Here is a 27,435-nt window from a genome sequence, read left to right on the forward strand (position 1 = left end):
GCATTTTACCCTGTTAATTCTCCTTAAAACTCCTGACCCTTCTTGTTGTTGTTTAAGTTAAGAAATCCAGGCCTAATTTACAGAAATAAAATTTTCCTATTTTAAAAATAGTCAGTGAATTTCTACAAATGTACACACTGTGTAACCACCACGCCAATCAATTTATTGAACCTTTGCACAACCCCCAAATTCCCTTATGTCTCTCCCAAGTCAACCTCCCCCCACCTCTGATTTAATTTATATCCTTAAGGCAAGTTTTGACTTTTCTAGAACTTCACATACATGGAGTTAAATGGTATGTATTCTTTTGTGATTGGCTACTTTCATGCAGCATGTTTTTGCAATTTATGATGAGCTTTGTAGTAGTTTCTTTTTACTACTGAGTAATATTGCACAATTTGTTATCCCTGTGAGTTGTTTCTAGTTTTGGAACTATTATTATAAAGCTATTATGAATATTCATTTAAAAGTCTTTTTGTGTTTTCATGTATTCTTTCTTTCAGGTAAATACCTAGGAGTGGAATTGATGAGTAATATGGTAAGTGCATATTTACTTTTTTTTTTAAATTTTGTTTAATGTTTTTATTTATTTTTGAGACAGAGAGAGACAGAGCATGAGCAGGGGAGGGGCAGAGAGAGCGGGAGACACAGAATCCAAAGCAGGCTGCAGGCTCTGAGCTGTCAGCACAGAGCCTGACGCGGGGCTCAAACTCACGGACTGCGAGATCATGACATGAGCTGAAGTCGGATGCTTAACGGACTAGGCCACCCAGGCACCCAGTGCATATTTACTTTTAAAAGAAATTGCCCAAGTGCTTTCCCAAGCAGTTATACCATTTTTTAAAAAAATGTTTTTTTTGTTTTGAGAGAGGGAGAGTGAGTAGAGGAGGGGCAGAGAGAGAGAGAGAGAGAGAGAGAGAGGAAGAGAGAGAATCCCAAGCAGGCTGCATGCTCACCATGGAGCCAGGTGCAGGGCTTGATCCCATGAACCATGAGGTTATGACCCAAGCTGAAGTCAAGAGTTGGACGCTTAGCTGACTGAGCCACCCAGGTGCCCCAGAAGTTATACCATTTTATGCAGTTAGTGCTGTTATGTCTTCTTGATGAATTAATCCTTTTATCACTATACAATTTTTTTTATTTCTGGTAATAGTTCTTCTGAAATCTGCTTTCTCTGATGCCACTCCTGCTTTCTTATAATGAGTGTTTGTATGTGTATCTTTTTCTCTTTTTTTATTTTTACCTCTTCTGTCTTTATATTACTACATGGTTTTTTTTTGTAGATAAATATAGTTGTGTCTTGCTTTTTAAATTCAGTCTGACAATCTCTGTCTTTTAATTGGTGTGTTCAGTCCATTTATGTTTAATGCAATTATTGATATAGTTGGGTTAAGTCTACTATCTAATTATTTGTTTTCTATTTGTTCTATATGTTCTTTGTTCCTTTTACCTTTTTGCAGGGCTTCTTTGGATTAGTTGAGTCTTTTGTTTTGTTGTTTAGTATTTTGTCTCTTCATTTTATCTCCTCTATTAGCTATATTTTATGTGTGTAGGGATTGATGGATATATTTATGTATTTTGGGGCTGAAAAATATCTGGAGTTTAGTAGATTCATCTTTAACTTATCACAATCTACCTGAAATAATATTATACCATTTTATGTAAAACATAAGAAGCTTATAATAATATATTTCTCTACTCTGATCATTTATTATTGTCATGTATCTTACTTCACATGTGTTATACACTCCAAATACATTTTTTCCTCAACAAGCTATATTTTAAATAAATTTAATAAGAGCATGAAATAAGTTTTATATTTACCCACATATTTACCAATTTCAGCATTCTTCATTCCTTTGTGTATATCCATATTGCCACTGGTATCATTTTCTTTCCCCTGGAGAAATTTGTCTGACAAATTTTATTTCAGCTATCATTTGTCTGACAATGTCTTTTTCATTAATGTTTATTTGGTTTTTTTTCTTTCTTTTTTTTTTCAATATATGAAATTTATTGTCAAATTGGTTTCCATACAACACCCAGTGCTCATCCCAAAAGGTGCCCTCCTCAATACCTATCACCCACCCTCCCCTCCTTCCCACCCCCCATCAACCCTCAGTTTGTTCTCAGTTTTTAAGAGTCTCTTACGCTTTGGCTCTCTCCCACTCTAACCTCTTTTTTTTTTTTCTTTTTCCTTCCCCTCCCCCATGGGTTTCTGTTAAGTTTCTCAGGATCCACATAAGAGTGAAAACATATGGTATCTGTCTTTCTCTGTATGGCTTATTTCACTTAGCATCACACTCTCCAGTTCCATCCACGTTGCTACAAAGGGCCATATTTCATTCTTTCTCATTGCCACGTAGTACTCCATTGTGTATATAAACCACAATTTCTTTATCCATTCATCAGTTGATGGACATTTGGGCTCTTTCCATAATTTGGCTATTGTTGAGAGTGCTGCTGTAAACATTGGGGTACAAGTGCCCCTATGCATCAGTACTCCTGTATCCCTTGGGTAAATTCCTAGCAGTGCTATTGCTGGGTCATAGGGTAGGTCTAATTGTTTATTTGTTTTTGAGAGAGAGAGAGAGCGTGCATGTGTGAGTGTGAGGTGGGAGGAAGGCCAGAGAAAGCGGGGGAGAAAGAATCCCAAGCAGGCTCCTTGCTGTCAGTGCAGAGTCCAGCATGGTGCTTGGTCTCACAAAAGAGTGAGAACTGAGCTGAAATCAAGAGTGAGATGCTTACCTGACTGAGCCATCCAGGCACCCCTGTCTGACAGTGTCTTTATGTCACCTTCAGTTTTGAAGCAATCGTTCTGTATATACAGAATTCTAGGAAGGTAGATTTAGCCTTTTGAATTTCTTAACTTTTGTTCTTGCGTATAATGTGTCTTCCCCCCACCTCCCACCCCTCGCCCCCATCTGCTTTCCAGTCTTCTCTTAATTGTCTTAGCCAGTTTGATTATGATGTGTCTTGGTTGGTTTTCTTATGTTTATCCTGCATGGGGCTTGTTGAGCCTCTTGAATATGGAGTTGATATTTTTCATCAGATATAAAAAAGAATGTAATCTTCTCTTATAGTATGAGATTGCAATTATACATGCTAGATTGATTGATATTATACTAGAGATTACTAAGGCCCTGGTCATTTATTTTTCAACATTTTCTCTCTGTACTTCACTTTTTACAGTTTCTATCAACAAGTCTTCAAGTTTCCTATTTCTTCTGTAGTGTCTAACTTATGCTTATCCAGTAAAAATTTCATTTCAGATAATATATTTAAAATTCTGTTTTTATATTTTAAAAATATTTTAAATATACTTTAAATATATTAATATTAATATTTTAAATATTTTAAAAATTCTGTTTACTTCTGTTTAACTTACATTTATTTCCTCAGTGTCTTTATGTTTTTCTTTAAAACATTGGATATATATATATATATATATTCCACATATATATGTATATATATAAATATATATATGTATATTAAAGTTTATTGAGAGGGAGAGGGAGAGGCACATGGGGGAGGGGCAGAGAGAGGGAGAGACAGAATCCTAAACAGGCTTGGTGCTGTCAGTGCAGAGCTGGACAAGGAGCTGGAACCCACAAACCATGAGATCATGACCTGAGCTGAGACCAAGGGTCTGCTGCTCAACCAACTGAGCCACCCAGATCCCCCAAAACATTGGATATATTTTTAATAACTATTTTTTTAATTAAGAAAACCCTTATTCATTTTTGAGAGAGAGAGAGAGAGAGAGGGAGAGTCAGAGTGCAAGTGGAGGAGGGACAGAGAGAGAGGGAGACAGAATCTGACACAGGCTTCAGGCTCTGAGTTGTCAACACAGAGCCTGATGTGGGTCTCTAACTCATGAACCATGAGGTCATGACCTAAGCCGAAGTTGAACGCTTAACTGACTGAGCCACCCAGGCACCCCCTTTAATGACTATTTTAAAAACTTTATCTGCTAGTTCCATTATCTCTGATTTCTGCCTGTTAACATTAATAGATATTTTGGGGCATCTGGCTGGCTCAGTCGGAAGAGCATGTGACTCTTGATCTTGGGATTGAATTTGAGCTGCACATTGAGTGTAGAAATTACTAAAAAATAACATAAAAATATAAGAATATATTAACAGATTTTTTTCCTCTTCCTGGATGTAAGTCATATTTTCCTGCACTTTATCTGATATGCGTTGATTGGATGCTAAACATTGTAAATGGGACTTTGTTGAGCATGGTGGGTAGAATAGCTCCCCAAAGACACTCATACCCTACTCCTTGCTTCCTGCAAATACAGTATGTAACATAGCAAAAGGGATTGTGCAGATATAATTAAGGTTATGGACTTTAGGATGTGGAGATTATCCCAGATTATTGGGTAAACCCAGTCTAATCACATGAGCCCTTAAAAGCAAAGAACTTTCTCCAACTAAAGTCAGAGAGATGCTGCAGAAGGAGGAATGAAAGTGACTGGAAGCATGAGATTTTAGCCACCATTGCTCTAGGTGCAGAGACTGGGCTTCAGCTGATAGCTAGCAGGAAAATGGGGACTTCAGTCCTAAAACTGAGAGGAACTGAATTCAGCCAGCAAATTGAACGGGTTTTGGAAGTTCATTCTAATACCCTGCTGACACCTTGATTTCACCCTTGTGAGGTTCTAAACAGAGGATTCAACAGAATCATGTTGTACTTAGGCTTTTTACCTACAGAATAATGAGATAATAGATGGGTATAGTTTTAAGCCATTAAATTTATATCAGTTTGTTACAGCAGCATTGTGAAACCAACACATTAGATGTTTAGAATTTTAGAGTATTGGGCTTTGTTTTGGGAGGCTGTTACTCTAGTAGTGGATCAGCTTGATCCGTTTGAGGCTTGTTTTTAAACTTTGTTTGTGAGGGTCTGGATTATCCTTTTGTTTTAAGGATTTTCTAGTCCTTTTCTAGAGAATTTGGATTAGGCTTTCTGTTGTCTGTCCTAGGTCTTTAATAAAGTTTCTATACTCTAATTGGATGAAACTCAAATGACCCCTTTCCCATGTGAGTGCCAGTAGTCACTCAGATTGTAGTTCTCCAGTAATTTTTTTTTTCCTCTGGTAGTTAATTTTTGCCCATTCTCTTGGACCCTCACCCTATACATGCACAGCTTAGTATTCAGGCAAAGACTTAAAGAAAGGGTATTATGAAATTCTTTCTGTGTACAGTTCTTCCTTTCTAACTCCTTACTGCAATTTCCAGACATTTCATACTCTCCAAGCTCAATCTTTGTCTCCTCAGTCCAGCTTTGCTTTCGGTCTCCCTGTGTTGATCATGGCCTAAAAGTACCTCCAGCTATAAAACTGGCACAATTGTAGGGCTCACCTCATTTTTTCTTTTTTTTCCTATTTGCTTTCCTGTGTTTCAGTGTTTGAAAACAGAAATTTCATATATTTTCTCCTGTTTTCTAACTTTTAACAGTGACTCTGGTACTCTTCACTCTATCCTGGCTGGAATCATTTACTTTGTGAGTGAATTCTTCATTCATCAAACAAGACCCTCTTCACAGGATTTCTTTGCTTCCAGTCTAGTTTTAGCAGTCCATCCTTCAGAGTCCATTCTGAAATAAACACAGATGAAGTTTTCTCCCCCCAAACATGTGCTGATTTCTTGACTTTCTCATAACAGTAATATATAAATCTATTTAGCATTTAGACAGTTACAGTGGCCTGCCAGTTTACCAACTTATTTGGTAAAACCTAACTTATTTACTTGGATAGTCAAGGATTTTATCTTTAGCTGCAATCCTTTCAACTCAATAGCATGGGCAAAAATGTGTTATAAACACATTTTGTTATAAACAAAAATGTGTAAAGTAATATACAAAGACAAGTTATATAATTGGTTCTTGACCTAAAACAGATATTACCTTGACTTCAGGCTTAAAGCAGTTAGGAATTCTTTCAGGTACAAGTAACAGAAAACCTGATTAACGTTATCTGAATTGAGTGAAGTTCTGTTTCACAGAACAAAATCAGAGGAACAAACTCTGTCTGTTGGCTAGTCATTGTCAAGACTACCCACTCTGCAACTATTCTGGATTTCCTCTGAAGAGTACAGAATGGCTACTTTACAAACATATTTTCTAACAGGCATGAAGATAGTGATGGAAGGGGTAGGCGAAGTTGGAGAAGAAGCTGCCTCTTTCTTCTTTTTTTAAAAGTTTATTTATTTTGAGAGAGAGTGTGTGCATGCATGTGCATAAGTGGTGGAGGGATAGAGAGAGAGAGGGAGAGAGAGAATCCCAAGCAGGCTCCACGTTGTTAGCACAGAGCCCAATGTGGGGCTTGATCCCACAAACTGTGAGATAATGACCTGAGCTGAAATCAAGAGTCAGACGCCCAACTGACTGAGCCACCCAGGCACCACTGGCATTGTGTACATTTTAAAGTAAAGGATTAGGATTCAGGGGCACCTGGGTGGCTCAGTTGGTTAAGCGACCGGCTCTTGGGTCTGGCTCAGTTTGTGAGTTTGAGCCCTGCATCGGGCTCTGCACTGACAGTGTGGAGCCTGCTTGAGATTCTCCCTCTGTCCCTCTCTCTCTCCCCCTCCCCTTCTCTCTCTTTTTGTCTCTCTCTCAAAAATAAATGGATAAAAACTTAACAAAAAAAAAGGATTCAGTATACTTGCAATATCTATCCATCCATATCTCACCCCTGCCATCTTTGCTTTTCTTCGTGTGTTATCTTTCGCTGCTGTTGGAGATGTGCCTCATCCATTTAGCCTGCATGATGGGCATATGATGCCACTGGCTTAGAACTTTTTTTTTTTTCAACGTTTATTTATTTTTGGGACAGAGAGAGACAGAGCATGAACGGGGGAGGGGCAGAGAGAGAGGGAGACACAGCATCGGAAACAGGCTCCAGGCTCTGAGCCATCAGCCCAGAGCCTGACGCAGGGCTCGAACTCCCGGACCGCGAGATCGTGACCTGGCTGAAGTCGGACGCTTAACCGACTGCGCCACCCAGGCGCCCCATGGCTTAGAACTTTTTAATACCATGACTCTGAAGGCACCAGAAACTCAAGATATGTGCATAATTTATTACATTGTTATTTCTACTTCTTCATACTCTCCCTCTGCTGAGTGACCTTACAATTCACTACCTTGGGCAGAATATACTTGCCCTCTCCAATGAAGTGTTAACAAATGCAACATGAGCAGAGACCGTAAATGTACTTGTGTGGTTTAGCTTGGCTTCTTTACCTTTGCCACCTGTCATGAGAACTTTACCCAAATGATTGCTGGTCCAAGGAGCATGTGAGATGTGGAGCAGGCCTGGGCTTAATCTTCAGCCTAAAGCTAGGTAAATTCAGCTGACCTGCAGCCCCATGATAGATGTTTGTTGCTGTAAGCACTAACTTATGGTTTGTTTTGATATGCAACATATTGCAGTGATAGCTGTTAATACAGTGGGATTCTAAATGGCCAAGTTTAATTCATATGCTCATTCCTGAATCAGTTACAATGGCTAGTACTTTAATTGGCCAGGCTTAGATTACATTCCATCTCTCCCTTCCTCCCCACCTTCTCAAATTACGGGTTGGCTCAGGAATGGGGCTACAGGTATTGAAACTTGATCTTATGGTATATGAGAAGAGTTATTCCAAAGGAAAATGGATGCTGTTATCAGAAGAAGAGAGTTCTTTTGAAATCATAATAAACAGGCAAAAACTATTATAATCCACTCTGGTGCTGTTTATACTTCAGTATTCATTGCTAAATTTTAAGCTGATTGTGTACAGGAATTCTGCCTTACTCATCTTGTATTTATTTCAACACTTAAAATATCTTACAAATATCTTGTATCAATTAGGATTAGATTTCACCGCAAGCAATATAAAAACCCCAAAGAACAGTGACTTTAAAAGATAGGACTTTTTTCTTTTCCATTAAAGTCTAGAGGTGGGCAGTCTAGGGCGGGTGTGGTAACTGATTCACAAAGTCCTTAGGCATTCATGATCCTTCTAGCTTTCTGCTCAATCATCTCTACGAGGTGGGTCTCTTGTTTGTGTACAGGACATAGGCTCTTTCATTAGAACCACGTTCCAAACAGCAGGGTGGAGGAAGGTGAAAAGGCAGAGCACAGAATACATGCCAGCTGCTTTTTAGGGCTATGTCTCAGAAGCTGCCACATAACATTTCTGACCACCCCTCTTAAGAGCCTAGCTGAAAGGGAAACTAGGGTGTCAGGTCTTTATTTCAGCGTCCGTGTGCTCAATTAAAACTCAGGGCTTCTAAAGGAGTGAGGATATTGGAGCAGGCCACAAGCAATCTCTGCTGCAGTGCTCAATAAATATTTGTTGTAGAGGAGTGTGAGTGAATGAATCACATATTAAAAATTAAAATTGGTTAATAAACACTGAAGACTAAATTTTCATACTTAGATTCTATGCATGCTTAATATATTTGAGGTTAAAATGCCTTTTTAAACTATTCCTCATTTTTAGTAAGCAAGAACACAAAAGTTGATGATTTGTTTTAGAATTCTTTTTGCATTGTCCTCAAATTGAACAGTGCGGGGGGCTTATTTCCGCTTTGTCAATCCATTTTCTAAAAGTCTAATCCTTAACAGTATTTGAGATGAAGTCTAGTGCTGCTGTATTGGAATCCTTAACCCTAAAGAAAATGTCTCTCTTAAAATTATGTCTTCTCTTAAGCTTAGACAAGCATCCCTTTGAGAGTTTGGGATACAAATATTTGCATTAAAGGGATTTACCACCTATAGTTTCAGTAATGCTGACATTATGGGTAAACTGTCTGCTGATCCATTGTCCTGCTGTGCAGGCAGAACAAACCAAAACTATTTCCAGTCTGTGGATAAATTCACTGTTGGCATTGCTGGGAGGAGATTGGGAGGTAACTACCAAGCTATTGATTTTTTTTTTTTTTTTTTTTTTTTTTTTTTACTGTGGGCCAAATCCAGTCTTTAGTAATGTGCACAGTTCCCACTGCTAAATTCAAGGTGATAAAAGGAAAGTTTGGGATTGATGTCTAAAGTTAGAGAAGAGTCCATTTCATAAAATTTTATTAGAGGTTTATTTTTATATTTCATTGTATAAATATCAAATGTCTAGCTGTGGAATACTCAAGCTAGAAATGGAAATGCAGACATATTTCTGAGTTAACTATTGATGTGCCTATTGAGTTAGATATAAAATTTTAAATTTAAGAATTTCAAATTTTCATAATTTTCTTTATTCCAAAATATTTGTTGATGGGAAATGGTAGCATTCAGGGTGAGTGAGAAAAAATACAACTTTTTGTGTTTCAGGTGTCTATTAAACATGGTACTTTGGGGGCACCTGGGTAGCTTAGTTGGTTAAGCATTGGACTCTTGGTTTTGGCTCAGGTCATGATCTCACAGTTCATGAGATAGAGAGCCTGTGTCAGGCTGCTGGGCATGCAGCCTGCTTAAGATTCTCTATCTCCTTCTTTTTCTGCCCCTCCCAGGCTCGTGCTCTCTCTCTCTCTCAAAAAAACCCCACCAAAACCAAAACACAGTCTTTTTTCATAAAAGTTAAAACTAATTAAACATTAATTTTTTTTTCATTTGATCATTGAACACATTTTTATTAAATGCTCATTGTATGTGAGATATTATGCCAGGTATTAATTATACAGTAGAAAGCAAAATAATCATTCTTGAGAAATTTATGACCTAGTGGAAGAGACAGGCATTAAGTGATTGCTTTTGGAATGGCGTTTTTAATGACATTGAAGTATACTTGCGTTTTAATTGATGTAGCACTATAAAGGTGTCTGAATACTACATTGGCAAATAATATTTTTCTGTCTTTTTCTTCATTATTCTTCTAAATCTTACGTGTTGTTTAGTAATGATTCATGTATCCATAATCTGTAGAAAATGAGTGGTTCCTCCACAATTTTTTTCCAAAATAACAAAAATGTTTTCAAAACTTTAAAAATTTTAGCTATTTTGAAAGCAAACTACAATAAACATTTATGTCCCTTCCCCCCAATTCATATGTTGAAATCCTAATCACCAATGTGATAGTATAAGGAGGTGAGGTCTTTGGTGAGGTGACTTAATCCTCATGAATGGAATTAGTGTCCTTATAAAAGAGATCCCAGAGAGCTCTCTTACCCTTCTGCCACATGTGGACACAGCAAAAAGATGTCTGTCTATGAACCAGGAAATGGGCTCTCCCCAGACACTGAATGCACCAATACTTTAATCTTAGCTTCCAGCCTCCAGAGCCGTGAGAAATAAATTTGTGTCATTTGTAACCCATCTAGTAGTCTATGGGCCCAAACTAAGACAAAAGCTTTCTAAAGTGAATTATATTCTTTTTTTTAACCATCTTGAAATATATAGAAGATAATTTCTGCATCAGCCAGGGAGTTAAATTTCTATGTTAGTGTATACTAAGTCGTACACATAGAGTTAGAAAATCAGAGACTTCAGGAACGAGTAATAGTCGAGGGTGCTCCAGGTCGTAGCAGCTCTCTTCCACTCTTGTGAATGCTGCTTCAAGGACCAGGACTCTTCCTTCTTGTGACTCCTTCATCCTATAGGACCTTGTCATCAGGTGCACGGTCTCAGGGCTTGTTCACCACATCCAAGTTGCAGCCAGTGGAAAGGGGAACAGTGCATCAGAGGTACACCACTCTTACAGGCCCCAGTCCTGACAAGGCAGGCACATATCCCATTTACCCACATATTATCACTGAGAATTTATTTATGTATGTATGTATTTGTTTATTTATTTGTTTATTTATTACATGAGCAGGGAGGTGCAGAAAGAGAGAGAGAGAGAGAGAGGGAGAATCCCAACCAATCTCCGCAATGTCAGCACAGAGTCTGATGCGGGCCCAGTCTCAAGAACTGTGAGATCATGACCTGAGCCGAAATCAAGTCAGATGCTCCACTGACTGAGCCACCCGGGTGCCCCTATTGCTGAGAGTTTAGTCACATGATTGCATCAGTCTACAAGGGAGACTAGGAAATAACCTGATTATATACATTATCTACATATATATATATAGATTATATATATAATCTGATTATATACCCAAGAATAAGGGCTGGATGGATATTGGTGGGCTGCTATGGTGTCTCCCACAGCCTACAGATCTGGCTGCCAGGTTTCTGTGTGTATCCTTCTCACATTCATCCTTTCTCCAAGCAAGACACGTAGAGCACACTCACCCCTTTCCAAGGGAGACCACTCAAAGGATCATCCAGTTTCTGTATTCAGCTTAAATCCAACGAGTCCTGGGTAATGATCTGTCTCTTCATTCATGTCCAAATGTAGCTCAGGTGGATCAGAAAATTAAAACTTCTATTCAGAAAAGAGAAGAATGAGAAACCGCAGTCACTGGTTCCTAGCACTGATGGAGATCAGCAGGACAGCAGTGTCAAAGACCTGTGCTCTGGCAGTGGATGAGGCCCCTCCAGTGCACCCTGTTTCACTCCCTGGGAAGGAATTCTTGTCCATTGCTGTCTGTGGCCTCTGCTTCTCTGTCTGGGAGGACCTATCTTGTCTACTATTTCTCTTGGTCACATCTGAAATTGGCTTTGGGAATATGTTCTCCCTGGGGGCTGCATATATTTTGCAGTTGTTTGTAGGCCCATAGGTTGTTTTAAGACTTCAAAGAGTCACATGGTTCCTTGATTCTTAGGCTCATAGGTTCTTTAACAACACAATTTCTGCAGTTTTAGTAAGCTCCATTTTTTTTTTCTTCCAGCGTGTCTATAAGCACAACCAAAATTTTTTTTTTACATATATTCTGCACAGTACTTAGGGTTTTGCTTTCTTACTCTTCCTTTTTGATATGTTCTTTCATTTTAATGGCAGCTACCTTGAGGCCATCTGAACAATTAGACTGGGCTGAGAAAGCAACAATCTGACCTTCTGCCATTTAGAATCCAGAATCAGTCAGCTTTTTAGGCCAGGGCCTTAATCTTTGCCTTTTTTACCTTCAAATCACTGTCACTTTCTTAAGAGGCCTTCTCTATTCTTATCTTCCATCCAGTCCCACTTTGCCCTGATCTTAAAAAATAAAACCAAATCACTTCCATATATATATGAAATAGTTATATATATATTTATATATGTGATATATATCTTTTTGTTATTGTTTATTGTCTGTTTTTCTCCTCTATGCTGTAAATTCTATGATGTTTGGAATTATATTTTTTCTCTATGTTGTAACCCAGGGATGCAGAATAGTGTCTGTCTGACACATAATAAGTGCTTAACAAATATTTGTTGAATGAATGAATGATTTGAGAGTATGCAGACTCTTTAAGATCTTCTATATATCATGCTGTTAGTGAGCTCTGCAGATACTGGGGGTTACAACCATTTCTTCATCTTCCGTGTAAACAGAATCCTCATTTTGTGTATTTGGTAGCGTAAGGCAGGGAGGATGCATCTTTGTTCTCTGTTCTCTAGCCATAGAGTTTCTATGCCAGTTGTGGAAATTCCATTCTTCTTTGTTCAGCCTAACAATGGACAAGTGACCCAGTCTTGGCTTAGTGAGAGGTAAGCAAAAGTGTGTTAAGATGGAGAACCTCTGGAAAGAAAAGAAAATTGTTTTTGTTTGTTTGGCTTTTGTTTTTCTTTTTTTCCTGCTCACTCTCTTCCTTTCTGCTTTGGCTATTCTTTATTCTTGTGATAGTGTGGTGTTGAGGCTTTAGCAGCCGTCTTGTGATCATGAAGGCAGACAGCACTGACATACTGAGGTTGAAAGATGGCAAGAAAGAACTTGGACCCATATGACATAATTCAATCACTCCCTTTTAAAGTGAGATAATCAATATCTACTTTATTTAATCCATTTTTTTTTGTCTGCTATTCTGTTACTTGTTTATTGTAGCTGAAAATATTCTAACTGATACAGTAGCAGTAATTTTAGTAGCTGCTCAGACTAATTGGCTGCCATACTGCTACTCATTTAACCATTTGTCCATTCACTCATTATTAAGTTTACGATATATCAGGCTATATGCAAAACTTAGAGTAAAAAGATTAATAAGATACAGTTCATGCATATCCTCAAGGAATTGACAATAGGGGTATGAACAAATAATCACAGTTACACAGTCTCTGACTTACAGTGCTTCAACTTAACAATTTTTTAAAGTATTTATTTATCTTTGAGAGGGGGGAAGGGCAGAAAGAGAGAGGGAGACACAGAATCCGAAGCAGGCTCCAGGCTCTGAGCTATCAGCACAGAGCCCGTCGTGGGGCACGAACTCACGAACCCTGAGATCATGACCTGAGTTGAAGTCAGATGCTTAACTGACTGAGCCACCCAGGCACCCCGCAACTTAATGATTTTTTGAGTTTATGACGGTGCAAAAGTGATACGCATTTAGAAGTCATACTTTGAATCCTGAATTTTGATCTTTTCCTGGGCTAGTGATACGTGGTGCCATACTGTGTTGAGACATGGGGCTACAGGGGCCACTGCTTACCAGGGTAAGCAACAGATACACTTCCAACCCCTTTTTAACTTTCAGTACCGTATTTAATAAATTTCACAAGATACTTTTTATTATATTCTTTATTGTAAAATAAATAAATAAACTTTTTATAAAATAGGCTTTGTGTTAGATGATTTTGCCCAACTGGAGGCTAATGTAATGTCGGTAGGCTTGACTGAGGTATGATGTTTCGTAGGTTAGATTTATTACGTGTATTTTCAACTTAAGATATTTTTAACTTACAATGAATGGATTTATAGGGATATAACCCCATTGTAATTAGAAGACTTGTATCTAGCACATTGTTATCACAGAGCAAGTGTTTATTAACTTTCAAATTCAGTATAACTAGTAGAATTGGTTAGTCTTCTAGGTAGACCAACATGGCTAGAGGTAGCCTATCATCTCTGCAATGGGTCCACATTGATTTTACTCTCAGTTACCATTTGAGGGAGGCTTTAAGGAATAGTACGAATATAGGCAATTTTGGTCATATTATTTATGTTCTATTTATTCTGACATAAACCCATTGGTGGAGAAGATTATAGAGTTAAGGAATCAGGTAAGATAGTTTGCCTCTTTCTCCTCTATGTCCACCAATGGGTCCTTTTTAAACCCCAGGGAAAATGGAACTGACTGTGGGTACGGTGTGTTGATTAACTTGTGGCAGCTTAAGTACGCTGCTACAGGCTATTGGTAAAATTTTCATGCATGCCTAGAGAATAAATTAGAATTGCAGAGTGTTAAATATTTCAGTTTAATCATCTGGGAAACTATAGTTTGTTTTTGTTTTTTTTTGTCTGCAAAAATCAAAGAAAACAAAAAAGCTTTGCAGCTTTATCATCCAAAGCTAGCTATCTAGTCTTTAATATGTTTAACTTTTTTTTTTTTTTTTTTGCAAAGCCATTTAGTGTGCAGATGAATGATAATGTTAGCTGCCAAATGAGGATGTGGGCTTTATACCTAAAACTCAGTAAGGGAAGTTGACTGTATCCAGCTCTTTTTCATAATTGAAGTTCAAATGACAAATGCATGTATGCTTAGGATGCATAATCTCTCTAAAGTGCATTATATAATATTAGGTTCACTGGCTTACATTTTATGTTAAGCTCATTAAAAGTTTATGTAGGAAAAAAGCTTGTATGGCAAACTCAAGAAAAGATAGTGACTCAGGGCAGTACACTGATTTCTGACAGATCTGACAGATTAATTTATATGCCAATGGAAACTGTTCAGGAACTACTCTCAGTTTGCTTTATTTATTTAAAGTTTATATCAAATACCTTTAAGTCTAAGAATCCTTAATTATTTCTCTCTGCTTTAGAATGCTTTTATTTCCATTCTTTAGTCTTGTCTACTCTGTGGTCACTGACTTCTCTAATGGTATTTGTCAGTTTTCTTTATTTGCTTTTGGTTTGTGAAGTTTAATAACCAGGTGCAGTTAACCAATGTAGAAGAGAGATTATAATTTTCATTTGTGATACATGTAAACTTGTGGTTTTTAAAGAGACAAACCAGTTACGTATACATCTGTGAAGAAAGTAAAAAATAGAGGATATAAAAATGTGAAAGATACCAAAGCTAGCAACTATGCCTGTACCAAAGTATACTTAGACTTTTATAATGCCTTTCTTCTAAGGAGGTCAAAGTATTTCATATGGTATTTTATGTTTGTGACACTCCTATTACTGTACAGGAGCACTTGCCATCTCTACTTTATATTCTAGCATTGAAGAATGACTTATCTGTGGAACAGAGATGAGAATGACTCTATGAGCAACGAATTTCCCATGATCATGAGAGACATATTTATTCTATGTATGGTATTGCATATTGTGAGCCGACTTATTGCAATACCCACCAGGGTAGTCTCTAAAAATTCTGACTCACAAGACTTCCATAGGGTGTACCTGGCATCAGACTCATTTAGAGGAATATGGGCTTGGAAATGGAACTTGCTAGAAGGTCAGCATTCAGCACTCCTCTTCAATAAGACTTCTGATCGCAGTCCTCACACCAATCAGGGGGCATAAATTCCTGAGTCCCTGCAAGGGGCCTGTCAGTTTATGAGAATCATCACACTTAGGGAGCCCAAAGCTATGATTTCCCACAAGGTATTCTTAGTTCGTATGTAGTTTCTCTCCTGCTAGATGCGATTTGTGGTTTTTTTTATCATAAGAAATATTACCTAGTAGTACCACTTCCAATCTACCCTTCTCAGGTTTCCAGAGAAACAGTGTTATAAAGTTAATCCAAGGTCAAGTTTAGTCATAAAGGACAAGAGGTTTAGTTCATGCTTTACCCACAGTTATGTGGCCTCATTTGTACTATGAACACTAGGTTGGATGCTCAGCAGGTAATCCATCACTAATTGAGTAATATACTTTCTCTGGTCCTTGGGAAGAAGGGTTACATTTAATTTTATAGCTAAGGAAATCTTTTTCAACTTTTTTATTTTATAAATAAAATCTTATTATACCATATTTTGTACTTGCAACTATAGGTAGAGATAGAATTAACTTTTGGCACTTGCCAATAGTACCGATCTAATAGGGGAGAACACAGCCCCACTGTTTGGATTCCCACTGAGTTAAAATCTTGTAATCCAGAGTCTAACAACTTCCAGCACATAATCTGACTCTCTACTTGCGTCTAAAAGGGCACAGGCAAGGACAGATCTTTGCAGGCATACAGGAAATACAGGCATACCCCAACAGGATTTCTCCCAGTTTAACATTTTCCAGCAGAATGCTTGTGACTTTTAATACCCAAATGTCATAAAATATACATAGCTCTCAGCTGTGCCCATGCAATATGATGATGTACATTTTGTGAGGTATAATTTACATGTGGAATGTATACATCTTAAGTGTACAATTCAATAATGAATCAATATACTTACGTAATCCACACCATTGTCAAGACATAGAGCATGTCTGCTACCTTGGAAAATTCCCTTGTACCCCTTCCTGGTCAGTCTCCTTTCTTTCCCCCTAAGGCAACCACTCATCTAACTTTGATCAACATCAATTAGTTTTACCTGTTTTGAATTTCCTGTAAATGGGGTCATAAAACAAATACTCTTTTGTGTCTGGCTTCTTTTGTTCACCACATTTTTGTGGTTCATCCATATTGTATGCAGCACTAGTTCATTCCTCATTATATGAATATACTACAGTTTGTTCATCTGCTGCCTGTTGTTGGATGATTGCGTGGTTCCCAGTTTTAAGCTATTAAGAATATGGCTGCTGTAAGTATTTTTGTTAAATAAGCTTTTAGTGAACGTGTTTTCACTTCTCTTGAGTAAATACTTAAGAGTAGAATTGTTGGGTCATATTTTAGCTGTTTGTTTAACATCATAAGAACCTACCAAGGAAACATCCAAAGTGCTTGTACTATTTTGCAAGTTCAGCAGCAATTTATGAGTGATCTGGTTGCTCCACATCCTTTCCTGCATTAAGTGTTGTCAACCTTTATTTTCAGCCATCCTAGTGTGTATAAACTTCTGGAAGAAAGAAACACAAAAATATCTTTGTGACCTTGAAGTGGGTAAAGATTTCTTATAGAAATCACTAACTAGAAAAGAAACAATTGAATAATTGGATTCATCAAAATTAAAAGTTTCTGCTCTTTGAAAGACACTTAAAAAATGAAAAGCAAACTACAAGCAGGGTTGGGGGGAGTATCCACACTACATATATTTGACAAAGGACTCGTACCCAGAATATAGAGAAACTCTTATATCTCAACAATAAAAATACATACATTGAATAAACGAAGTAACTTAAATACATGAAGAGACATTTAACAAAGGAAAATATACAAATACCCACTGAGTACCTTAAAAAATGCAACACGATTAGTTATCAATGAAATGAAAAATCAAAATATTTTCTTTGTTTTAAAAATGTTTATTTATTTATTTTGAGTGAGGGAAAGAGAGGGAGGGAGAGACAGAGAATCCCAAGCAGGCTCCATGCTGTCAGCACAGAGCCTGATGTGGGACTTGATCCCATGAACCATGAGATCATGACCTGAGTTGAAATCAAGAGTTGGATGCTTAACTGACTGAGCCACCCAGGGCCCCAACGAAATATTTTCAATGAAACAATGCATGGACAAGTATTTGAGTTATTTCAACCACAACATCAGGGTCACATGTTGATATTTTGGGAAGGTTTTGAGCCTTCAGACAGGAGGTATTCAATATATTGCTATATACCAAATAACTAGTTATTAGCTGTATTAATTTGTTGGCTACTGGGAAGTAATTTTTTAAGCGTTTTACATCCTAACATGATGGTTTATGATTTATTTAGAGGTATTTTACTGAGTTTTAGGAAGTTAGCTGTGGGTTTGTGGTTGATATGTGCCACATTATAAATTTTTCTTATTTAAATCATAATAGGTTCCCAGTTAGCATTTTTGTACAGAACTATTCAAAAACAGATTATTGAAATTAAGATGGAGATTACCATATTTATTTATTGGTTAATTGGATTCTACATTTAAGTAAAGGAAGAATTTATTTATTTTTTTTTTAAATAAATAAAACTTTATTATTTTTTTTTACAGTCTTATTTTAGTTTTCAATTTGTTTTTTTTTTTATGAAATTTATTGACAAATTGGTTTCCATACAACACCCAGTGCTCATCCCAAAAGGTGCCCTCCTCAATACCCATCACCCACCCTCTCCTCCCTCCCACCCCCCATCAACCCTCAGTTTGTTCTCAGTTTTTAACAGTCTCTTATGCTTTGGCTCTCTCCCATTCTAACCTCTTTTTTTTTTTTTTTTCCTTCCCCTCCCCCATGGGTTCCTGTTAAGTTTCTCAGGATCCACATAAGAGTGAAACCATATGGTATCTGTCTTTCTCTGTATGGCTTATTTCACTTAGCATCACACTCTCCAGTTCCATCCACGTTGCTACAAAAGGCCATATTTCATTTTTTCTCATTGCCACGTAGTACTCCATTGTGTATACAAACCACAATTTCTTTATCCATTCATCAGTTGATGGACATTTAGGCTCTTTCCATAATTTGGCTATTGTTGAGAGTGCTGCTATGAACATTGGGGTACAAGTGGCCCTATGCATCAGTGCTCCTGTATCCCTTGGATAAATTCCTAGCAGTGCTATTGCTGGGTCACAGGGTAGGTCTATTTTTAATTTTCTGAGGAACCTCCACACTGCTTTCCAGAGCGGCTGCACCACTTTGCATTCCCACCAACAGTGCAAGAGGGTTCCCGTTTCTCCACATCCTCTCCAGCATCTATAGTCTCCTGATTTGTTCATTTTGGCCACTCTGACTGGCGTGAGGTGATACCTGAGTGTGGTTTTGATTTGTATTTCCCTGATAAGGAGCGATGCTGAACATCTTTTCATGTGCCTGTTGGCCATCCGGATGTCTTCTTTAGAGAAGTGTCTATTCATGTTTTCTGCCCATTTCTTCACTGGGTTATTTGTTTTTCGGGTGTGGAGTTTGGTGAGCTCTTTATAGATTTTGGATACTAGCCCTTTGTCCGATATGTCATTTGCGAATATCTTTTCCCATTACGTTGGTTGCCTTTTAGTTTTGTTGGTTGTTTCCTTTGCTGTGCAGAAGCTTTTTATCTTCATAAGGTCCCAGTAATTCACTTTTGCTTTTAATTCCCTTGCCTTTGGGGACGTGTCGAGTAAGAGATTGCTATGGCTGAGGTCAGAGAGGTCTTTTCCTGCTTTCTCCTCTAAGGTTTTGATGGTTTCCTGTCTCACATTTAGGTCCTTTATCCATTTTGAGTTTATTTTTGTGACTGGTGTGAGAAAGTGGTCTAGTTTCAACCTTCTGCATGTTGCTGTCCAGTTCTCCCAGCACCATTTGTTAAAGAGGCTGTCTTTTTTCCATTGGATGTTCTTTCCTGCTTTGTCAAAGATGAGTTGGCCATACGTTTGTGGGTCTAGTTCTGGGGTTTCTTTTCTATTCCATTGGTCTATGTGTCTGTTTTTGTGCCAAAAGGAAGAATTTAGACTGCACTTTCATTTTTATTTTTTTATTAAAAAAATTTTTTTTAACGTTTTTTTTTTAAATTTATTTTTGAGACAGGTAGAGACAGAGCATGAACAGGGGAGGGTCAGAGAGAGGGAGACACAGAATCTGAAACAGGCTCCAGGCTCTGAGCTGTCAGCACAGAGCCCGATGCGGGGCTCGAACTCACGGACCGCGAGATCATTACCTGAGCCGAAGTCGGCCGTTTAACCGACTGAGCCACCCGGGCGCCCCTCATTTTTATTTAGAAGTTAAACTATTTCTTAAAACAATTTAATGATCCTTTTATTTTTTGAAATATTTTATTTACTTATTTATTTTTAAAAGTTTATTTATTTATTTTGAGAGAGATAGAGACAGTGCGAGTGGGGGAGGAGCAGAGAGAGAGAGAATTCCAAGCAGGGTCCTTGCTGCCCACACAGAGTCCAGTTCGGGGCTCAAACCTATGGAACCGCGAGATCATGACCTGAGACAAAATCAAGAGTCAGACGCTTAACCGTCTGAGCCACCCAGGTTCCCCTTTAGTATTTTTTTCTAAAGTTTATTTATTTTGAGAGAGAGAGAAAGAGAGGGAGAATGCGCATGTGCACATGGGACGGGGCAGAGAGAGAGGGAGAGAGAATCCCAAGCAGGCTCCACACTGTCAGTACAGAGCCTGATGTGGGGCTCAAACTCATGAACCCATGAGATCATAACCTGAGCCAAAATTGATACTTAACCAACTGAGCCACCCAGGTGTTCCAGAAACCTTTTTTTTTTTTAGTTGGGTGTAGAGATATTCAATGTGGGGCTTGAACTCACAACCCTGAGATCAAGAGTCACATGCTTTTTCTGACTGAGCCAGGCAGGCACCCCTATAATGACCATTTTAAAATTTAATGTTTACATTTTTCAAAGCTAATATTACTAAATGACCTAGTAATTTGTTTCTCAGTGTAACAGGTAATGTTGAGCTCCTCTCTCTTACAGACTTCTTTCTTTCTCCCTTTTCTGTTCTCTCCCTGATCTCAGTATTGAAATGGCCATAATATAGGATCCAAAATAAACAAATGAATAGATTGTCATTCTTGCTCTAAACTAGAACTAGAACTAAGTTTACCTGAATATTATCATCATCATCATCATGAGCCCCTTAAAAGAAAAAGTATTTTTGTAACAATTTTAGAAGTTCTGTCCAAGCTCTCCCCAGAACAAAAGATCCCGTGAACACCGAACTTTTTCTATGAACAATTCAAAGTGATAGGTCGACTCTATGAGGCTATCAGGATCTTGAAAGTGGTTAGACTTCTAACTCACCTCTAGAGCAGGTGTCTCAACCTTAGTAGCATTGACCTTTTTGACTGTCGATTCCTGTGGGGACTGTCCGTACATTGAAGGATGTTTAGCAGCATCTCTGGCTTCTACCAGTTGTCTTCGGTTGTGACAACCAAAACTATCTGCAGACACTGCCAACATTCCCATGGGGAGCAAACCGCCCCCCACCCCGCCCCGCCTCTGATATCCCCAACCACCTGATGCTTTTCCCCACTATCCCCACTGACAACCACTGCTCTAGGGTTTATCTTAACTATCTGGCCAATTTCAATACCTAATGTACCTTCTTGGAGTCCCGTAGACTTTTAATTGACCCAAGAATGGACTGGACGTCTTTGGAATGCACTGTACTAAAGAATATCGGCTAGCAACCCTTCTCACCTTGGTGACCTATACCCAGCATTAAGTTAGAATCAGAATATGCCTCAGAGAGAAGGCCAGGTGTGAGAAAAATAGCAGTTCACTTTGTTACTTTCAATATAGTGTTGAACCATTTCAGTCCATGATTTATTATTATTATTTTAAATAAAGTATGTTGTAGTTCCCCAAAGAGAACACTTAATCCTCTTAAGAATGCAGTAAACACCTTTATACCTATTGTAAGTATAATTTTCAGAGGCCCTAAAGTCATACATGCAGAACAGGTAACATTTTATTTTCTTGCAACTGGACTTAGTTTCTGTTATATGCTTTAATTTTCCTGATGCTGTAAAATTCTATGCAGGTGTTTCTAGGTGAACGCAGTCTTTGTCACACCTTTTTCAGCCACTTCAAGTTTAAAATCATATTTCTGGATTTTACCTTTTTTTCTTCTTCAAGGTGACACTCTTGTCCCACGGTTTATTTATGATAATGACAGGATGGAAGTTGAGGGAGGAGGTCAGGGAGGGAGGGTGTCTGCTGTCTAGTGGTCATATTACTTGGCACTCTTCCAAAAGGCCACCTCCTGAAATCCCTGCAATGTAAGGCCTCAGTTGCATAATTCACGCTGGCATTTGGGTTACAAATTCAAGCCCCTTTGGCCCTTGGCTGTCTCCTTTAACTAACATTCGAGCCCTGCTTAGGGAAGTGCAGAAAGTTTATTTGTCTACTTTTCACTAATGAGCTTAAGGTAGAATCAGAGCTGTTGTTAGAGCCTCTTTGTTCCCTGATGTCATACCCAGCCATGTTTAATTGTTGGCCTGATGTCATTTTGGTGCAGAGAGACCCACACTACCATTTTTCCTTGATGCTAGGGTACCAAGTGGATGTGTAGATATATCTAGAACACCACACTTTTCTCCAGTCTTTTCTCTACTTAAACTACACACCTGGGAAGGAGGGTCATGTTCAAATCCTCCCTGTATATGCACTTAACCATTTTGCTTCACCTCTGTAATTTCTTTTTGTTTAAATCAGAAGTCCCTTGTTTATCGGGCATAGGCGTTTAAGTGGACAGGAAGGATGTAGTCTCTTTCTGCAAGTACTCTCGCAAAGTCTGTATTCTCCTAGAACGTTTCTTCTGAAGCTAAAAACAAAGAATATGACATCCTTTTCTCCTGTTCTGCAGTAGTTTTTCTTTTCCTGAATTAGGAAATGCCTCTGAATGAGTAGTATGAGGGAAAGTTCTTGGGACAACAAAGAAATGACCACAATTAAACACACACACATGCACACACACACACACACACACACACACACGCCCACACATACACATTTTGCCACTTCACCTATGAAAACATTCCCTTCTCTCTTCTGTCTTCACCCAGGACCAATCAGGTTCTATCATCTTCTTAATTTCATCTCATGAGTGGACTCTTCTCTTCATTATCATGGCTATACCCTTCTACTCACATACCCAGCATTTGTGATAGCCTGCCAAGAGGCTCTAGTCTCACTCCCATGTTTGCATCCTGTAAATTGATTCCACACGAATCTTTATCTAATAAATAGTACCAAAACCCTCAGTGGCACTGTGTTGTCTCTGAGATAAATTACATTGACATTCTGCATAATCTGACATCGATGTATTTTACAAAATTTACCTCCTATTTCCTCCTGTAATGAAATCTCCAGTTTATTTGTGGAGAAGCAAACACTGAGTATGTTCTTTATTACAAACACTGGGGATTGGGTGAAAGATTTCATTCACTCAGATTGAAAGATTCTTAATGATAAGAGCTGTGACCAACAGGAGCTACATCAACAAGCAGGAGTGCTCATTAGTTTGATAGATTTCATGCTTTTGTGCATTTTCCTAATTTAGCTACAGTGGGGAAAGGGGAGCAGGAAGAAGTCAGATTTCCCAGGGAAAATGAAGAGGAGTTATTCATGTAGGAAAGGATGACGACGTGTTTCTTTATCTCTCTATTTTTTTTAAAGTTTATTTTTATTTATTTTGAGAGAGAGAGCACGAGCAGGGGAGGGGCAGAGAGAGAGAGAGAGAGGGAGAGAGAGAGAGAATCCCAAGCAGGCTCCACACTGTCAATGCAGAGCCCCACGTGGGGATCCAGTTCACGAACTATGAGATCATGACCTGAGCCGAAATCAAGAGTCAGATGCTTAACCCACGGGGCCACTCAGGAGCTCCTGAAGATGTGTTTCAAACATGATTTTCAGCATCAGTAAAGCAGTGGAGGTATGAAATATTATGGTACATGTAATAACATTTATTTTTTGTTGTGATGACCTAGCATCTGAACACACTTTCTGCATTGGAGAATTTTTAATTTGATTGAACAGAACCCGTATCTAACTTGTAGAGGCTGGAGGGATCAATGTGAAGCAGTGAGCATGTGACTTAGGCTCCATCAGTCAGATGTGCTTTCTCCAGACTTCAAATTGGGGGTAGTGATATCAAAAAACACTGATGACACAGAATCCATTCTGGTGGCCCTGGCAGTGGTAGTAGTAGCTGCAAGCACTTTCCAGGGGCCCAAGTGGCAGTCTCCGTGTCCAGCAGTACAAAGTGCAGTTTTTAGATCTGGAGGAAGAGGTGGTAGAATTTCTACTGGACTAGTCCTGTGGCTTCAAGTTTAGTTACTTAGATTTTGCTATATAAGAAACTACCCCAAACTAAGTGACAAATAACAGAGACTCTCTTCTTGACTAAACTTCAGTTAGGGTCCTCTGAGTTTCCTTTTCAACTAGGCCTCAACTTTGGCGTGTGAAAAACAGCAGACTCGGTGCAAATGATTTTGTCTACTTCCTCTCCCCCTGCTACCATGCACACTGAAAGATTTGAACAAACATGAACATATGACTCAAGGCTGACCCCAGCCCTCTCAGTATGCCTGCCTGAGAAAATCAAGACTTCCAGAAGAATTACTATTTGTTCCAGCACAAACCTGGTAATCAACAGGCCTCTGAACCCCTTCTCATGGAGCAATTACTTTAGAAAGCTTACGGTTATAGGGCGCCTGGGTCGCTCAGTTGGTTAAATGTCCGACTTTGGCTCAGGTCATGATCTCATTGTTCATGGGTTCAAGCCCTGTGTCAGGCTCTGGAGCCTGGAGCCCAGAGCCTGCTTTAGATTCTGTGTCTCCCTCTCTCTCTGCCCCTCCCCTCTACTCTTGCTCTGTCTCTCTTTCTTCCAAGAGATAAATAAATATTAAAAAAAAAAAAGCTTACAGTTGTAACTCCATTCTCTCCCCCTTTGAGATGTAAATCTTCCACCACCCAGAACCTTCTTCTCAGACCAGAGAGTCATCTCTTTGAAATGCAGACATTCAGGGCAATAACTTTTGCCCTCCCTTCCAGGATGAAGGGGGCCATCCTTTGCTCTAACTTATACTACTACTTGCTAGCATAAAGATACAAGAAATTTCCTTCTCCTCCAAATAAGCTCCAGGTAGTAAACCTAATCTTTGCTTGTTACCTGTGCCTACTCCCTCAATTTCTCTTTAAAATGCGCGGTCAGTTCTGCATAGATCAGAGTTCGGTTGACACTGGACCCTCTTCCTCATTGCAGCAGTTATTGCTGAATAAAGCCTGTCCTTACCACTTTTACTAGTCTCCAGATTTATCTTTGAAAAAGCCTTTTCAAAATAACCTGGTAGGCTATTTAGTTCAGGATTCTATAGAATCATCAGTTTGGACCAGTTTTAACTGGACTGCTTGCTCTGAGCTCACTCGTGTCTGCAATCGGTTTCCGGTCAGTGAGACAGCTCTGTTTCTGTGGAGTGGGTGACAGTCAGCTGAGGCTATAGAGACAACTGGAATATACGTCCCTGTCATCCAGCAGGCCAGCCTACATTTGTACCCATGACCACTCAGCAGGGTTCTGAGAAGGAGTGACCTCATGCTTCTTGTCAAAGCTAGTCATGAGTCCAGCCCAAAATCAAGGGGTAAAGAAATACACTCAACCTCTCATTGGGAGGCAAAGTCACATTGCCAAGGCACAAGGGTACAGGAAAGAGAATGATGGAGCCATTTTTTGCAAACAACCTGCAGACCTGCTACCTAGCTATGTAGACTCTAAGCCTGGTTCTTTGGACCAGGTTTTGGAGACTCCTTTATTTTTCAGTAAAATCTTTTTTGCTTATGTCAGCCTAAATGATTTCTGTGTCATGTAATTAAGCATCTTGTTGAATATACTGAGTCATACCCATATTCTCTACCTCTGTCTCTCTTCACCTTGTGGCCCTTTTCCACAATTTCTAGAACAGTGCTGTACAATAGAAGTATAATACAAGTCAGTACTATAATTTTCAAGTTTTTAGTGGCCATATCATAGAAAGTAAAAAGAAACCAATGAAATTAGTGTTAGTCATATATTTTCTTTGACCCAATAATATCCAAAACATTATCATTTCAACTAATCAGTATAAAATTGTTAATGAGACACTTTACTTTTTTATGCCAAATTTTTAAAATCTGTTGTGTAGCCTACACTGTCAACATTTCTTAGTTTGGACTCTGCATTTTCAAGTCCTCAATAGCCATATTGGCTACCATTTTGGACAGTTGTTTTGCTGTGACTGAGTTCTTGATAAGGACTGGAAAACTGATTCATTAGTAGAGTGAATGGCATTTATGAAGAGATGCAAGGAAGGGAACCATCATTACTAACTATATATTAGAATATGGGCACTGTTAGCACTTTACATAACATCTTTGTTTTACCCCTAAAGCAGAGCCTGAAGCAAGCATTTGGGGGAAGATAATCTATTTGAGAAATGATTCAGGGAAGCCAATTAAATGCACATTATTGATCCAGTTATTGCTGTGGGCAACTAGTATTCAAATCCATTAGGGAGCCCCTCAAGGAACTGTATAGAACGGGCTTTAGACTTTTCCCTCCAAAGGGTGGGAGACTGGTGCATTTGTTCATTGACTCCCATTCCTTATTGGCTGAGGGTTGCTTCTGTGGTTGTTAATCCGTCATGTTTCTGGAATGCTCTTCATAAGTGTGAGTAATTGATATCTTTGAAACAAGTCCTGAGGTAGAAAAGGTGAGTGAGAGATAAGACAGACACTTGGGGTGGAGTTTTGCCATAGCATGGGGATCGTCTAATCACCAGTTGGAATTGGTCCATCAAGGATGGATTGGCATGTGGCGAAGTCCAATTTATATAATATTTGCAAAATAGACATTAAGTAACATAGCTTAAGTTTTAAATAATAAAGTTTTATGGAGTAATAAGGTTTTTCTACACAAATGTGACTCACAGCAAGGTCTATGCAAGACATATTTTGGGGGGACTTTATTATTTTGAGGGAGAGAGAGAGAGAGCACACATGTGCAGGTGGGGGAAAGGCAGAGAGAGAGAGGGAGAGAAAGAATCCCAAACAGGCTCCATGCTGGTGCTGTCAGTGCAGAGCCTGCTGTGGGGCTCAGTCCTACAAATCATGAGATCATGACCTGAGCCGAAATCAAGAGCCAGAAACTCAAATGACTTGAGCCACCCAGGCACCCTGGAATTTTCTTTTTCTGAGGGAGATCTCTAGAGCTTTCCCCCCCTTTTTATTGCATATTACTTTGTATTTCAGAAATTTAGACACATCTACAAAGTCAGTTCTGATTGGACTGTCTTTAACCAGTTCTTTTGAAAGGGTAGCACCATAAACTTTACATCAGATTTTCGTAAGGATATGATATACTGTTTTAAAAATGCACATTTGGTATTGTGTTTAATATATCCTCTGACCTTCAGAAAGAAATTTCCAGTAAATTTTGTAAGTTCACTTATTTTCATCATTCATTGCTGAGTTTCTTGTGCAGAGCTCATTTTCAAGTCAGTTATTAGTCCAGCAGATCCTCCATAAATGGTAGAGACTGAACACATCACAGGCTGGGCAGCTCCCATTATCTGAAATAGCTGTAAGCTGCTTTAATGTTAGAGATTTTCTCTAAAGGATTGTCCTCTTGGAAGACTGGCTGTGGTTGTTGGTGAGGCAGAACAAATTATAAAATGATTGTGGCTTCAGAGATGTATGTTTCTAAATGATTGCTTCACCAGTCCATAAAATGTCTGCTTTTAAAAAACAGGTGAAGTATGAGAGCCTTAAGAGATTAGATCATTGGGATATTATAGAAAATGTCTTTATAGGCCTGGATGCAAGGCCATGGGAGTATATAACTTACCAGGGATGCTGATAGGAAGTCATCAGCATAAAG

At 38.7% G+C, this 27,435-nt stretch overlaps 1 protein-coding gene across 6 annotated transcripts in view; it reads left to right on the plus strand.

The window, feature by feature from the left end:
- CHODL (chondrolectin) overlaps positions 1 to 27,435 on the plus strand; it is a 574,497-nt gene that overhangs the window by 161,272 nt on the left and 385,790 nt on the right. For all 6 annotated transcript variants that reach the window (XM_047875558.1, XM_047875561.1, XM_047875556.1 and 3 more), the window contains one exon: positions 504 to 538. The gene's annotated coding sequence lies outside the window, so the exon portion shown is untranslated. The remainder of the gene's footprint in view (positions 1 to 503; positions 539 to 27,435) is intronic.

Source organism: Prionailurus viverrinus, chromosome C2 (assembly GCF_022837055.1).
Source record: "Prionailurus viverrinus isolate Anna chromosome C2, UM_Priviv_1.0, whole genome shotgun sequence".
NCBI classification, from domain to species: domain Eukaryota; kingdom Metazoa; phylum Chordata; class Mammalia; order Carnivora; family Felidae; genus Prionailurus; species Prionailurus viverrinus.